Genomic DNA, 13487 nt, shown 5'->3' with positions numbered 1-13487 from the left:
ACCCCCTTTCCATGAAAGAGATTTGCGCCAGTCTCTTCTTAGGGATACATCAATAGGAAACAAACCATAAAGATAGAACTTGGAACTACTTGACTGCGTCAAGTTTCAAAGAGCTAGCACAAACCGTGTTTGATTTAGAGTTCCAACTACATGTATCCATATAGGAGAAAACAGAGTGAAACCTAAAAATTAAAACTGTTACTGCCAACGAACAGTTTAATCTATAAGAACGAAATTTGGTGAGCCAAGTGGGATTAGGGTACTGATCATTACCAGAAAGTGTCATCAAGATTCGGTGAAAAAATGTGTGCTGAGATTTCAGGAAACTCGTAGTATTTTGGAAGCTTGGCAATCCCTTTCCATGAAAGTGATTTGCGCCAGTCTCTGCTTAGGGCTACATCAATAGGAAACAAACCATAGAGATAGAACTTGGAACTACTTTATTGTGTCAAGTTTCAAAGAGCTAGCACAAACCGTGTTTGATTTAGAGTTCCAACTACATATATCCATATAGGAGAAAACAGAGTGAAACCTAAAAATTAAAACTGTTACTGCCAAAGATCGGTTTAACCTAGAAGAACGAAATTTGGTTAGAAAAGTGGGATTGGATACTGATCATTACCTGAAAGTGTCATCAAGATTGGGTGAAAAAAATGTGTGCTGAGATTTCAGGAAACTCGTACTTTTTTGGAAGCTTGGCAACCCCTTTCCATGAAAGTGATTTGTGCCAGTCTCTGCTTAGGGCTACATCAATAGGAAACAAACCATAGAGATAGAACTTAGAACTGCATTATTGTGTCAAGTTTCAAAAAGCTAGCACAAACCGTGTTTGATTTAGAGTTCCAACTACAGGTATCCATATAGGAGAAATCAGAGTGAAACCTAAAAATTAAAAGTGTTACATCCAACGATATTTTTAACCTAGAAGAACAAAATTTGGTGAGCCAAGTGGGATTGGGGTACTGATCATTACCTGAAAGTGTCATCAAGATTGGGTGAAAAAATGTGTGCTGAGATTTCAGGAAACTCGTAGTATTTTGGAAGCTTGGCAACCCCTTTCCATGAAAGTGATTTGCGCCAGTCTCTGCTTAGGGCTACATCAATAGGAAACAAACCATAGAGATAGAACTTGGAACTACTTGACTGTGTCAAGTTTCAAAGAGCTAGCACAAACCGTGTTTGATTTAGAGTTCCAACTGCATGAATCCATAAAGGAGAAAACAGAGTGAAACCTAAAAATTTAAACTGTTACTGCCAACGATCGGTTTAACCAGAAGAACGAAATTTGGTTAGCCAAGTGGGATTGGGGTACTGATCATTACCTGAAAGTGTCATCAAGATTGGGTTAAAAAATGTGTGCTGAGATTTCACGAAACTCGTAGTTTTTTGGAAGCATGGCAACCCCTTTCCATGAAAGTGATTTTCGCCAGTCTCTGCTTAGTGCTACATCAATAGGAAACAAAAAATAGAGATAGAACTTGGAACTATTTTATTGTGTCAAGTTTCGAAGAGCTAGCACAATCCGTGTTTGATTTAGAGTTCCAACTACATGTATCGATATAGGAGAAAACAGAGTGAAACCTAAAAATTAAAACTGTTACTGCCAAAGATCACTTTAACCTAGAAGAACGAAATTTTGATGAGAAAAGTTGGATTGGGGTACTGATCATTACCTGAAAGTTTCATCAAGATTGGATGAAAAAATGTGTGCTGAGATTTCAGGAAATTCGTAGTTTTTTGGAAGCATGGCAACCCCTTTCCATGAAAGTGATTTGCGCCAGTCTCTGCTTAGGGCTACATCAATAGGAAACAAACCATAGAGGTAGAACTTGGAACTACTTTATTGTGTCAAGTTTCAAAGAGCTAGCACAATCCGTGTTTGATTTAGAGTTCCAACTACATGTATCCATATAGGAGAAAACAGAGTGAAACCTAAAAATTAAAACTGTTACTGCCAAAGATCAGTTTAACCTAGAAGAACGAAATTTGGTGAGAAAAGTTGGATTGGGGTACTGATCATTACCTGAAAGTGTCATCAAGATTGGGTGAAAAAACGTGTGCTGAGATTTCAGGAAAATCGTAGTTTTTTGGAAGGTTGGCAACCCCTTTCCAAGAAAGTGATTTGCGCCACTCTCTGCTTAGGGATACATCAATAGGAAACAAACCATAAAGATAGAACTTGGAACTACTTTATTGTGATAAGTTTCAAGGAGCTAGCACAAACCGTGTTTGATTTAGAGTTCCAACTACATGTATCCATATAGGAGAAAACAGAGTGAAACCTAAAAATTAAAACTGTTACTGCCAAAGATCACTTTAACCTAGAAGAACGAAATTTTGATGAGAAAAGTTGGATTGGGGTACTGATCATTACCTGAAAGTGTCATCAAGATTGGGTAAAAAAATGTGTGCTGAGATTTCAGGAAACTCGTAGTTTTTTGGAAGCGTGGCAACCCCTTTCCATAAAAGTGATTTGTGCCGGTCTCTGCTTAGGGCTACATCAATAGGAAACAAACCATAGAGATAGAACTTTGAACTACTTGATTGTGTCAAGTTTCAAAGAGGTAGCACAAACCTTGTTTGATTTAGAGTTCCAACTACATGTATCCATATAGGAGAAAACAGAGTGAAACCTAAAAATTAAAACTGTTACTGCCAACGAACGATTCAACCTAGAAGAACGAAATTTGGTGAGCCAAGTGGGATTGGGGTACTGATCATTACCTGAAAGTGTCATGAAGATTGGTTGAAAAAATGTGTGCTGAGATTTCAGGAAACTCGTAGTTTTTTGGAATCTTGGCAACCCCGTTCCATGAAAGGGATTTGCGCCAGTCTCTGCTTAGGGCTACATCAATAGGAAACAAACAATAGAGATAGAACTTGGAACTAATTTATTGTGTCAAGTTCCAAAGAGCTAGCACAAACTGTGTTTGATATAGAGTTCCCAGTACATGTAACCATATAGGAGAAAACAGAGTGAAACCTAAAAATTAAAACTGTTACTGCCTACAAACGGATTAAGCTAGAGGAACGAAATTTGGTGAGCCAAGTGGGATTGGGGTACTGATCATTACCTGAAAGTGTCATCAATATTGGGTGAAAAAATGTGTGCTGAAATTTCAGGAAACTCGTAGTTTTTTGGAAGATTGGCAACCCCTTTCCATGAAAGTGATTTGCGCCAATCTCTGCTTAGAGGTATATCAATAGGAAACAAACCATAGAGATAGAACTTGGAACTACTTTATTGTGTCAAGATTCAAAGAGCTAGCACAAACCGTGTTTGATTTAGAGTTCCAACTACAGTTATCCATATATGAGAAAACAGAGTGAAACCTAAAATTTAAAACTGTTACTGCCAACGATCGTTTTAACCTAGAAGAACGAAATTTGGTGAGCCAAGTGGGATTGGGGTAGTGATCATTACATGAAAGTGTCATCAATATTGGGTGAAAAAATGTGTTCTGAGATTTCGGGATACTCGTAGTTTTTTGGAAGCTTGGCAACCCCTTTCCATGAAAGTGATTTGTGCCAGTCTCTGCTTAGGGCTACATCAATAGGAAACAAACCATAGAGATAGAACTTGGAACTACTTGGTTGTGTCAAGTTTCAAAGAGCTAGCACAAACTGTGTTTGATTTAGAGTTCCAACTACATGTATCCATATAGGAGACAAAGAGTGAAACCTAAAAATTAAAACTGTTACTGCCAATGAACGGTTTAACCTAGAAGAACGAAATTTGATGAGCCAAGTGGGATTGGGGTACTGATCATTACCTGAAAGTGTCATCAAGATGGATGAAAAAATGTGTGCTGAGATTTCAGGAAACTCGTAGTTTTTTGGAAGCTTGGGAACCCCTTTCCATGAAAGTGATTTGCGCCAGTCTCTGCTTAGGGCTACATCAATAGGAAACAAACCATAGAGATAGAACTTGGAACTACTTTATTGTGTCAAGTTGCAAAGAGCTAGCTCACACCGTGTTTGATTTAGAGTTCCAACTACATGTATCCATATAGGAGACAACAGAGTGAAACCTAAAAATTAAAACTGTTACTGCCAAAGAACGGTTTAATTAGAAGAACGAAATTTGGTGAGCCAAGTGGCATTGGGGTACTGATCATTACCTGAAAGTGCCATCAAAATTGGGTGAAAAAATGTGTGCTGAGATTTCAGGAAACTCGTAGTATTTTGGAAGCTTGGCAACCCCTTTCCATGAACGTGATTTGCGCCAGTCTCTGCTTAGGGCTACATCAATAGGAAACAAACCATAGAGATAGAAGTTGGAACTACTTGGTTGTGTCAAGTTTCAAAGAGCTAGCACAAACCGTGTTTGATTTAGAGTTCCAACTACATGTATCCATATAAGAGAAAACAGAGTGAAACCTAAAAATTAAAACTGTTACTGCCAATGAACGGTTTAACCTAGAAGAACGAAATTTGGTGAGCCAAGTGGGATTGGGGTATTGATCATTACCTGCAAGTGTCATCAAGATTGGGTGAAAAAATGTGTGCTGAGATTTCAGGAAACTCGTTGTTTTTTGGAAGCTTGGCAACCCCTTTCCATGAAAGTGATTTGCGCCAGTCTCTGCTTAGGGCTACATCAATAGGAAACAAACAATAGAGATAGAACTTGGAACTACTTGGTTGTGTCAAGTTTCAAAGGGCTAGCACAAAACGTTTTTGATTTAGAGTTCCAACTAAATGTATCCATATAGGAGATAACAGAGTGAAACCTAAAAATTGAAACTGTTACTGCCAACGAACGGTTTAACCTAGAAGAACGAAATTTGGTGAGCCAAGTGGGATTGGGGTACTGATCATTATCTGAAAGTGTCATTAAGTTTGGGTGAAAAACTGTTTGCTGAGATTTCAGGAAACTCGTAGATTTTTGGAAGCTTGGCAACCCCTTTCTATGAAAGTGATTTGTGCCAGTCTCTGCTTAGGGCTACATCAATAGGAAACAAACCATAGAGATAGAACTTGGAACTACTTTATTGTGTCAAGTTTCAAAGAGCTAGCACAAACCGTGTTTGATTTAGAGTTCCAACTACATGTATCCATATTGGAGAAAACAGAGTGAAACCTAAAAATTAAAACTGTTACTGCCAACAAACGGTTTAAACTAGAGGAAAGAAATTTGGTGAGCCAAGTGAGATTGGGGTATTGATCATTACCTGAAAGTGTCATCAAGATTGGGTGAAAAAATGTGTGCTGAGATTTCAGGAAACTCGTAGTATTTTGGAAGCTTGGCAACCCCTTTCCATGAAAGTGATTTGCGCCAGTCTCTGCTTAGGGCTACATCAATAGGAAACAAACCATAGAGATAGAACTTGGAACTACTTGGTTGTGTCAAGTTTCAAAGAGCTAGCACAAACCGGGTTTGATTTAGAGTTCCAACTACATGTATCCATATAGGAGAAAACAGAGTGAAACCTAAAAATTAAAACTGTTACTGCCAACGAACGGTTTAACCTAGAAGAACAAAATTTGGTGAGCCAAGTGGGACTGGGGTGCCGATCATTACCTGAAAGTGTCATTAAGATTGGGTGAAATAATGTGTGCTGAGATTTCAGGAAACTCGTAGTTTTTTGGAAGCTTGGGAACCCCTTTCCATGAAAGTGATTTGCACCAGTCTCTGCTTAGGGCTACATGAATAGGAAACAAACCATAGAGATAGAACTTGGAACTACTTGACTTTGTCAAGTTTCAAAGAGCTAGCACAAACCGTGTTTGATTTAGAGTTCCAAATACATGTATCCATATAGGAGAAAACTGAGTGAAACCTAAAAATTAAAACTGTTACTGCCAACGAACGGTTTAACCTAGAAGAACGAAATTTGGTGAGCCAAGTGGGATTGGGGTGCCGATCATTACCTGAAAGTGTCATTAAGATTGGGTGAAATAATCTGTGCTGAGATTTCAGGAAACTCGTAGTATTTTGGAAGCTTGGCAACCCCTTTCCATGAAAGTGATTTGCGCTAGTCTCTGCTTAGGGCTACATCAATAGGAAACAAACCATAGAGATAGAACTTGGAACTACTTGGTTGTGTCAAGTTTCAAAGAGCTAGCACAAACCGTGTTTGATTTAGAGTTCCAAATACATGTATCCATATAAGAGAAAACAGAGTGAAACCTAAAAATTAAAACTGTTACTGCCAATGAACGGTTTAACCTAGAAGAACGAAATTTGGTGAGCCAAGTGGGATTGGGGTATTGATCATTACCTGCAAGTGTCATCAAAATTGGGTGAAAAAATGTGTGCTGAGATTTCAGGAAATTCGTTGTTTTTTGGAAGCTTGGCAACCCCTTTCCATGAAAGTGATTTGCGCCAGTCTCTGCTTAGGGCTACATCAATAGGAAACAAACAATAGAGATAGAACTTGGAACTACTTGGTTGTGTCAAGTTTCAAAGGGCTAGCACAAAACGTTTTTGATTTAGAGTTCCAACTAAATGTATCCATATAGGAGATAACAGAGTGAAACCTAAAAATTGAAACTGTTACTGCCAATGAACGGTTTAACCTAGAAGAACGAAATTTGGTGAGCCAAGTGGGATTGGGGTACTGATCATTATCTGAAAGTGTCATTAAGTTTGGGTGAAAAAATGTTTGATGAGATTTCAGGAAACTCGTAGATTTTTGGAAGCTTGGCAACCCCTTTCTATGAAAGTGATTTGTGCCAGTCTCTGCTTAGGGCTACATCAATAGGAAACAAACCATAGAGATAGAACTTGGAACTACTTTACTGTGTCAAGTTTCAAAGAGCTAGCACAAACCGTGTTTGATATAGAGTTCCAAGTACATGTATCCATATTGGAGAAAACAGAGTGAAACCTAAACATTAAAACTTTTACTGCCAACAAACGGTTTAAACTAGAGGAAAGAAATTTGGTGAGCCAAGTGAGATTGGGGTATTGATCATTACCTGAAAGTGTCATCAAGATTGGGTGAAAAAATGTGTGCTGAGATTTCAGGAAACTCATAGTATTTTGGAAGCTTGGCAACCCCTTTCCATGAAAGTGATTTGCGCCAGTCTCTGCTTAGGGCTACATCAATAGGAAACAAACCATAGAGATAGAACTTGGAACTACTTGGTTGTGTCAAGTTTCAAAGAGCTAGCACAAACCGGGTTTGATTTAGAGTTCCAACTACATGTATCCATATAGGAGAAAACAGAGTGAAACATAAAAATTAAAACTGTTACTGCCACGAACGGTTTAACCTAGAAGAACGAAATTTGGTGAGCCAAGTGGAATTGGGGTGCCGATCATTACCTGAAAGTGTCATTAAGATTGGGTGAAATAATGTGTGCTGAGATTTCAGGAAACTCGTAGTTTTTTGGAAGCTTGGGAACCCCTTTCCATGAGAGTGATTTGCACCAGTCTCTGCTTAGGGCTACATGAATAGGAAACAAACCATAGAGATAGAACTTGGAACTACTTGACTTTGTCAAGTTTCAAAGAGCTAGCACAAACCGTGTTTGATTTAGAGTTCCAAATATATGTATCCATATAGGAGAAAACAGAGTGAAACCTAAAAATTAAAACTGTTACTGCCAACGAACGGTTTAACCTAGAAGAACGAAATTTGGTGAGCCAAGTGGGATTGGGGTGCCGATCATTACCTGAAAGTGTCATTAAGATTGGGTGAAATAATGTGTGCTGAGATTTCAGGAAACTCGTAGTTTTTTGGAAGCTTGGGAACCCCTTTCCATGAAAGTGATTTGCACCAGTCTGTGCTTAGGGCTACATGAATAGGAAACAAACCATAGAGATAGAACTTGGAACTACTTGACTTTGTCAAGTTTCAAAGAGCTAGCACAAACCGTGTTTGATTTAGAGTTCCAAATACATTTATCCATATAGCAGAAAACAGAATGAAACCTAAAAATTTAAACTGTTACTGCCAACGAACGGTTTAATCTAGAAGAACGAAATTTGGTGAGCCAAGTGGGATTGGGGTACTTATCATTACCTGAAAGTGTCATCAAGATTGGGTAAAAAAATATGTGCTGAGATTTCAGGAATCTCGTAGTTTTTGGAAGCTTGGCAACCCCTTTCCATGAAAGTGATTTGCGCCAATGTCTGCTTAGGGCTACATCAATAGGAATCAAACCATAGAGATAGAACTTGGGACTACTTGGTTGTGTCAAGTTTCAAAGAGCTAGCACAAACCGTTTTTGATTTAGAGTTGCAACTAAATGTATCCATATAGGAGAAAACAGAGTGAAACCTAAAAATTTAAACTGTTACTGCCAACGAACGGTTTAACCTACAAGAACGAAATTTGGTGAGCCAAGTGGGATTGGGGTACTGATCATTACCTGAAAGTGTCATTAAAATTGGGTAAAAAAATGTTTGCTGAGATTTCAGGATACTCGTAGTTTTTTGGAAGCTTGGCAACCCCTTTCCATGAAAGTGATTTGTGCCAGTATCTGCTTAAGGCTACATCAATAGGAAACAAACCATAGAGATAGAACTTGGAACTACTTTATTGTGCCATGTTTCAAAGAGCTAGCACAAACCGTGTTTGATTTAGAGTTCCAAGTACATGTATCCATATTGGAGAAAACAGAGTGAAACCTAAAAATTAAAACTGTTACTGCCAACAAACGCTTTAAGCTAGAGGAACGAAATTTGGTGAGCCAAGTGGGATTGGGGTACTGATCATTACCTGAAAGTGTCATCAAGATTGTGTGAAAAAATGTGTGCGGAGATTTCAGGAAACTCGTTGTTTTTTGGAAGCTTGGCAACCCCTTTCCATGAAAGTGATTTGCGCCAGTCTCTGCTTAGGGCTACATCAATAGGAAACAAACCATAGAGATAGAACTTGGAACTACTTGATTGTGTCAAGTTTCAAAGAGCTAGTACAAACCGTGTTTGATTTAGAGTTCCAAGTACATGTATCCATATTGGAGAAAACAGAGTGAAACCTAAAAATTAAAACTGTTACTGCCAACAAACGGTTTAAGCTAGAGGAACAAAATTTGGTGAGCCAAGTGGGATTGCGGTACTGATCATTACCTGAAAGTGTCATCAAGTTTGGTTGAAAAAATGTGTGCTGAGATTTCAGGAAACTCGTAGTATTTTGGAAGCTTGGCAACCCCTTTACATGAAAGTGATTTGCGACAGTCTCTGCTTAGGGCTACATCAATAGGAAACAAACCATAGAGATAGAACTTGGAACTACTTGACTGTGTCAAGTTTCAAAGAGCTAGCACAAACCGTGTTTGATTTAGAGTTCCAAATACATGTATCCATATAGGAGAAAACAGAGTGAAACCTAAAAATTAAAACTGTTACTGCCAATGATCGGTATAAACTAGAAGAAGGAAATTTGGTGAGCCAAGTGGGATTGGGGTAATGATCATTACATGAAAGTGTCATCAATATTGGGTGAAAAAATGTGTGATGAGATGTCAGGAAACTCGTAGTTTTTTGGAAGCTTGGCAACCCCTTTCCAAGAAAGAGATTTGCGCCCGTCTCTGCTTAGGGCTACATCAATAGGAAACAAACCATAGAGATAGAACTTGGAACTACTTTATTGTCAAGTTGCAAAGAGCTAGCACAAACCGTGTTTGATTTAGAGTTCCAACTACAGGTATCCATATAGGAGACAAAGGAGTGAAACCTAAAAATTAAAACTGTTACTGCCAACGAACGGTTTAATTAGAAGAACGAAATTTGGTGAGCCAAGTGGGATTGGGGTACACATCATTACCTGAAAATGCCATCAAGATTGGGTGAAAAAATGTGTGCTGAGATTTCAGGAAACTCGTAGTTTTTTGGAAGCTTGGCAACCCCTTTCCATGAAAGTGATTTGCGCCAGTCTCTGCTTAGGGCTACATCAATAGGAAACAAACCATAGAGATAGAACTTGGAACTACTTGATTGTGTCAAGTTTCAAAGAGCTAGCACAAACCGTGTTTGATTTAGAGTTCCAACTACATGTATCCATATAGCAGAAAACAGAGTGAAACCTAAAAATTAAAACTGTTACTGCCAACGAACGGTTTAATCTAGAAGAACGAAATTTGGTGAGCCAAGTGGGATTGGGGTAATGATCATTACCTAAATGTGTCATCAAGATTGGGTGAAAAAATGTGTGCTGAGATTTCAGGAAACTCGTAGTTTTTTGGAAGCTTGGCAACCCCTTTCCATGAACGTGATTTGCGCCAATCTCTGCTTAGGGCTACATCAATAGGAAACAAACCATAGAGATAGAACTTGGGACTACTTGGTTGTGTCAAGTTTCAAAGAGCTAGCAAAAACCGTTTTTGATTTGGAGTTCCAACTACATGTATCCATATAGAAGAAAACAGAGTGAAACCTAAAAATTAAAACTGTTACTGCCAACGAACGGTTTAAACTAGAAGAACGAAATTTGGTGAGCCAAGTGGGATTGGGGTAATGATCATTACCTAAATGTGTCATCAAGATTGGGTGAAAAAATGTGTGCTGAGATTTCACGAAACTCTTAGTTTTTTGGAAGCTTGGCAACCCCTTTCCATGAAAGTGATTTGTGGCAGTCTCTGCTTAAGGCTACATCAATAGGAAACAAACCATAGAGATAGAACTTAGAACCTGTTTATTGTGTCAAGTTTCAAAGAGCTAGCACAAACCGTGTTTGATTTAGAGTTCCAAGTACATGTATCCATATTGGAGAAAACAGAGTGAAACCTAAAAATTAAAACTGTTACTGCCAACAAACGGTTTAAGCTAGAGGAACGAAATTTGGTGAGCCAAGTGTGATTGGGGTACTGATCATTACCTGAAAGTGTCATCAAGTTTGGGTGAAAAAATGTGTGCTGAGATTTCAGGAAACTCGTAGTTTTTTGGAAGCTTGGCAACCCCTTTCCATGAAAGTGATTTGCGCCAGTCTCTGCTTAGGGCTACATCAATAGGAAACAAACCATAGAGATAGAACTTGGAACTACTTGGTGGTGTCAAGTTTCAAAGAGCTAGCACAAACCGTGTTTGATTTAGAGTTCCAACTACATGTATCCATATAGGAGAAAACAGAGTGAAATCTAAAAATTTAAACTGTTACTGGCAACGAACGGTTTAACCTAGAAGAACGAAATTTGGTGAGAAAAGTGGGATTGGGGTACTGATCATTACCTGAAAGTGTCATCAAGATTGGGTGAAAAAATGTGTGCTGAGATTTCAGGAAACTCATAGTTTTTTGGAAGCTTGGCAACCCCTTTCCATGAATGTGATTTGCGCCAGTCTCTGCTTAGGGCTACATCAATATGAATAAAACCATAGTGATAGAACCTGGAACTACTTGATTGTGTCAAGTTACAAAGAGCTAGCACAAACCCTGTTTGATTTAGAGTTCCAACTACATGTATCCATATAGGAGAAAACAGAGTGAAACCTAAAAATTTAAACTGTTACTGCCAACGATCGGTATAAACTAGAAGAACGAAATTTGGTGAGCCAAGTGAGATTGGGGTAATGATCATTACATGAAAGTGTCATCAAGATTGGGTGAAAAAATGTGTGCTGAGATTTCACGAAACTCTTAGTTTTTTGGAAGCTTGGCAACCCCTTTCCATGAAAGTGATTTGCGCCAGTCTCTGCTTAGGGCTACATCAATAGGAAACAAACCATAGAGATAGAACTTGGGACTACTTGGTTGTGTCAAGTTTCAAAGAGCTAGCACAAACCGTGTTTGATTTAGAGTTCCAACTACATGTATCCATATAGGAGACAAAGAGTGAAACCTAAAAATAAAAACTGTTACTGCCAACGAACGGTTTAACCTAGAAGATCGAAATTTGATGAGCCAAGTGGGATTGGGGTACTGATCATTACCTGAAATTGTCATGAAGATTGGGTGAAAAAATGTGTGCTGAGATTTCACGAAACTCATAGTTTTTTGGAAGCTTGGCAACCCCTTTCCATGAAAGTAATTTGTGCCAGTCTCTGATTAGGGCTACATCAATAGGAAACAATCCATAGAGATAGAACTTGGAACTACTTGGTTGTGTCAAGTTTCAAAGAGCTAGCACAAACCGTGTTTGATTTAGAGTTCCAACAACATGTATCCATATAGAAGAAAACAGAGTGAAACCTAAAAATTAAAACTGTTACTGCCAACGATCGTTTTAACCTAGAAGAACGAAATTTGGTGAGCCAAGAGGGATTAATGTACTGATCATTACCTGAAAGTGTCATCAATATTGGGTGAAAAAATGTGAGCTGAGATTTCAGGAAACTCGTAGTTTTTTGGAAGCATGGCAACCCCTTTCCATGAAAGTGATTTGCGCCAGTATCTGCTTAGGGCTACATCAATAGGAAACAAACCATAGAGATAGAATTTGGAACTACTTTATTGTGTCAAGTTGCAAGGAGCTAGCACAAACCGTGTTTGATTTAGAGTTCCAACTATATGTATCCATATAAGAGACAACAGAGTGAAACCTAAAAATTAAAACTGTTACTGCCAACGAACGGTTTAACCTAGAAGAACGAAATTTGGTGAGCCAAGTGGGATTGGGGTACAGATCATTACCTGAAAGTGTCATCAAGATTGGGTGAAAAAATGTGTGCTGAGATTTCAGGAAACTCGTAGTTTTTTGGAAGCTTGGCAACCCCTTTCCATGAAAGTGATTTGCGCCAGTCTCTGCTTAGGGCTACATCAATAGGAAACAAACCATAGAGATACAACTTGGAACTACTTGGTTGTGACAAGTTTCAAAGAGCTAGCACAAACCGTGTTTGATTTAGAGTTCCAACTACATGTATCCATATAGGAGAGAACAGAGTGAAACCTAAAAATTAAAACTCTTACTGCCAATGAACGGTTTAACCTAGAAGAACAAAATTTGGTGAGCCAAGTGGGATTAGGGTACTGATCATTACCTGAAAGTGTCATCAAGATTGGGTGAAAAAATGTGTGCTGAGATTTCAGGAAACTCGTAGTTTTTTGGAAGCTTGTCAACCCCTTTCCATGAAAGTGATTTGCGCCAGTCTCTGCTTAGGGCTACATCAATAGGAAAAAAACCATAGAGATAGAACTTGGAAGTACTTGATTGTGTCAGGTTTCAAAGTACTAGAACAAACCGTGTTTGATTTAGAGTTCCAACTACAGGTATCCATATAGGAGAAAACAGAGTGAAACCTAAAAATTAAAACTGTTACTGATAACAAATGGTTTAATCTAGAAGACTGAAATTTGGTGAACCAAGTGGGATTGGGGTAATGATCATTACCTGAAAGTGTCATCAATATTGGGTGAAAAAATATGTGCTGAGATTTCAGGAAACTCGTAGTTTTTTGGAAGCTTGGCAACCCCTTTCCATGAAAGTGATTTGCGCCAGTCTCTTCTTAGGGCTACATCAATAGGAAATAAACCATAGAGATAGAACTTGGAACTACTTGGGTGTCAAGTTTCAAAGAGCTAGCACAAACCGTGTTTGATTTAGAGTTCCAACTACATGTATCCATATAGGAGAAAACAGAGTGAAACCTAAAAATTAAAACT

The sequence above is a fragment of the Spermophilus citellus genome, assembly GCF_964194105.1.
Source record: "Spermophilus citellus genome assembly, chromosome: 7".
Taxonomy (NCBI): Eukaryota; Metazoa; Chordata; class Mammalia; order Rodentia; family Sciuridae; genus Spermophilus; species Spermophilus citellus.
This window is presented reverse-complemented; position numbering follows the sequence as displayed.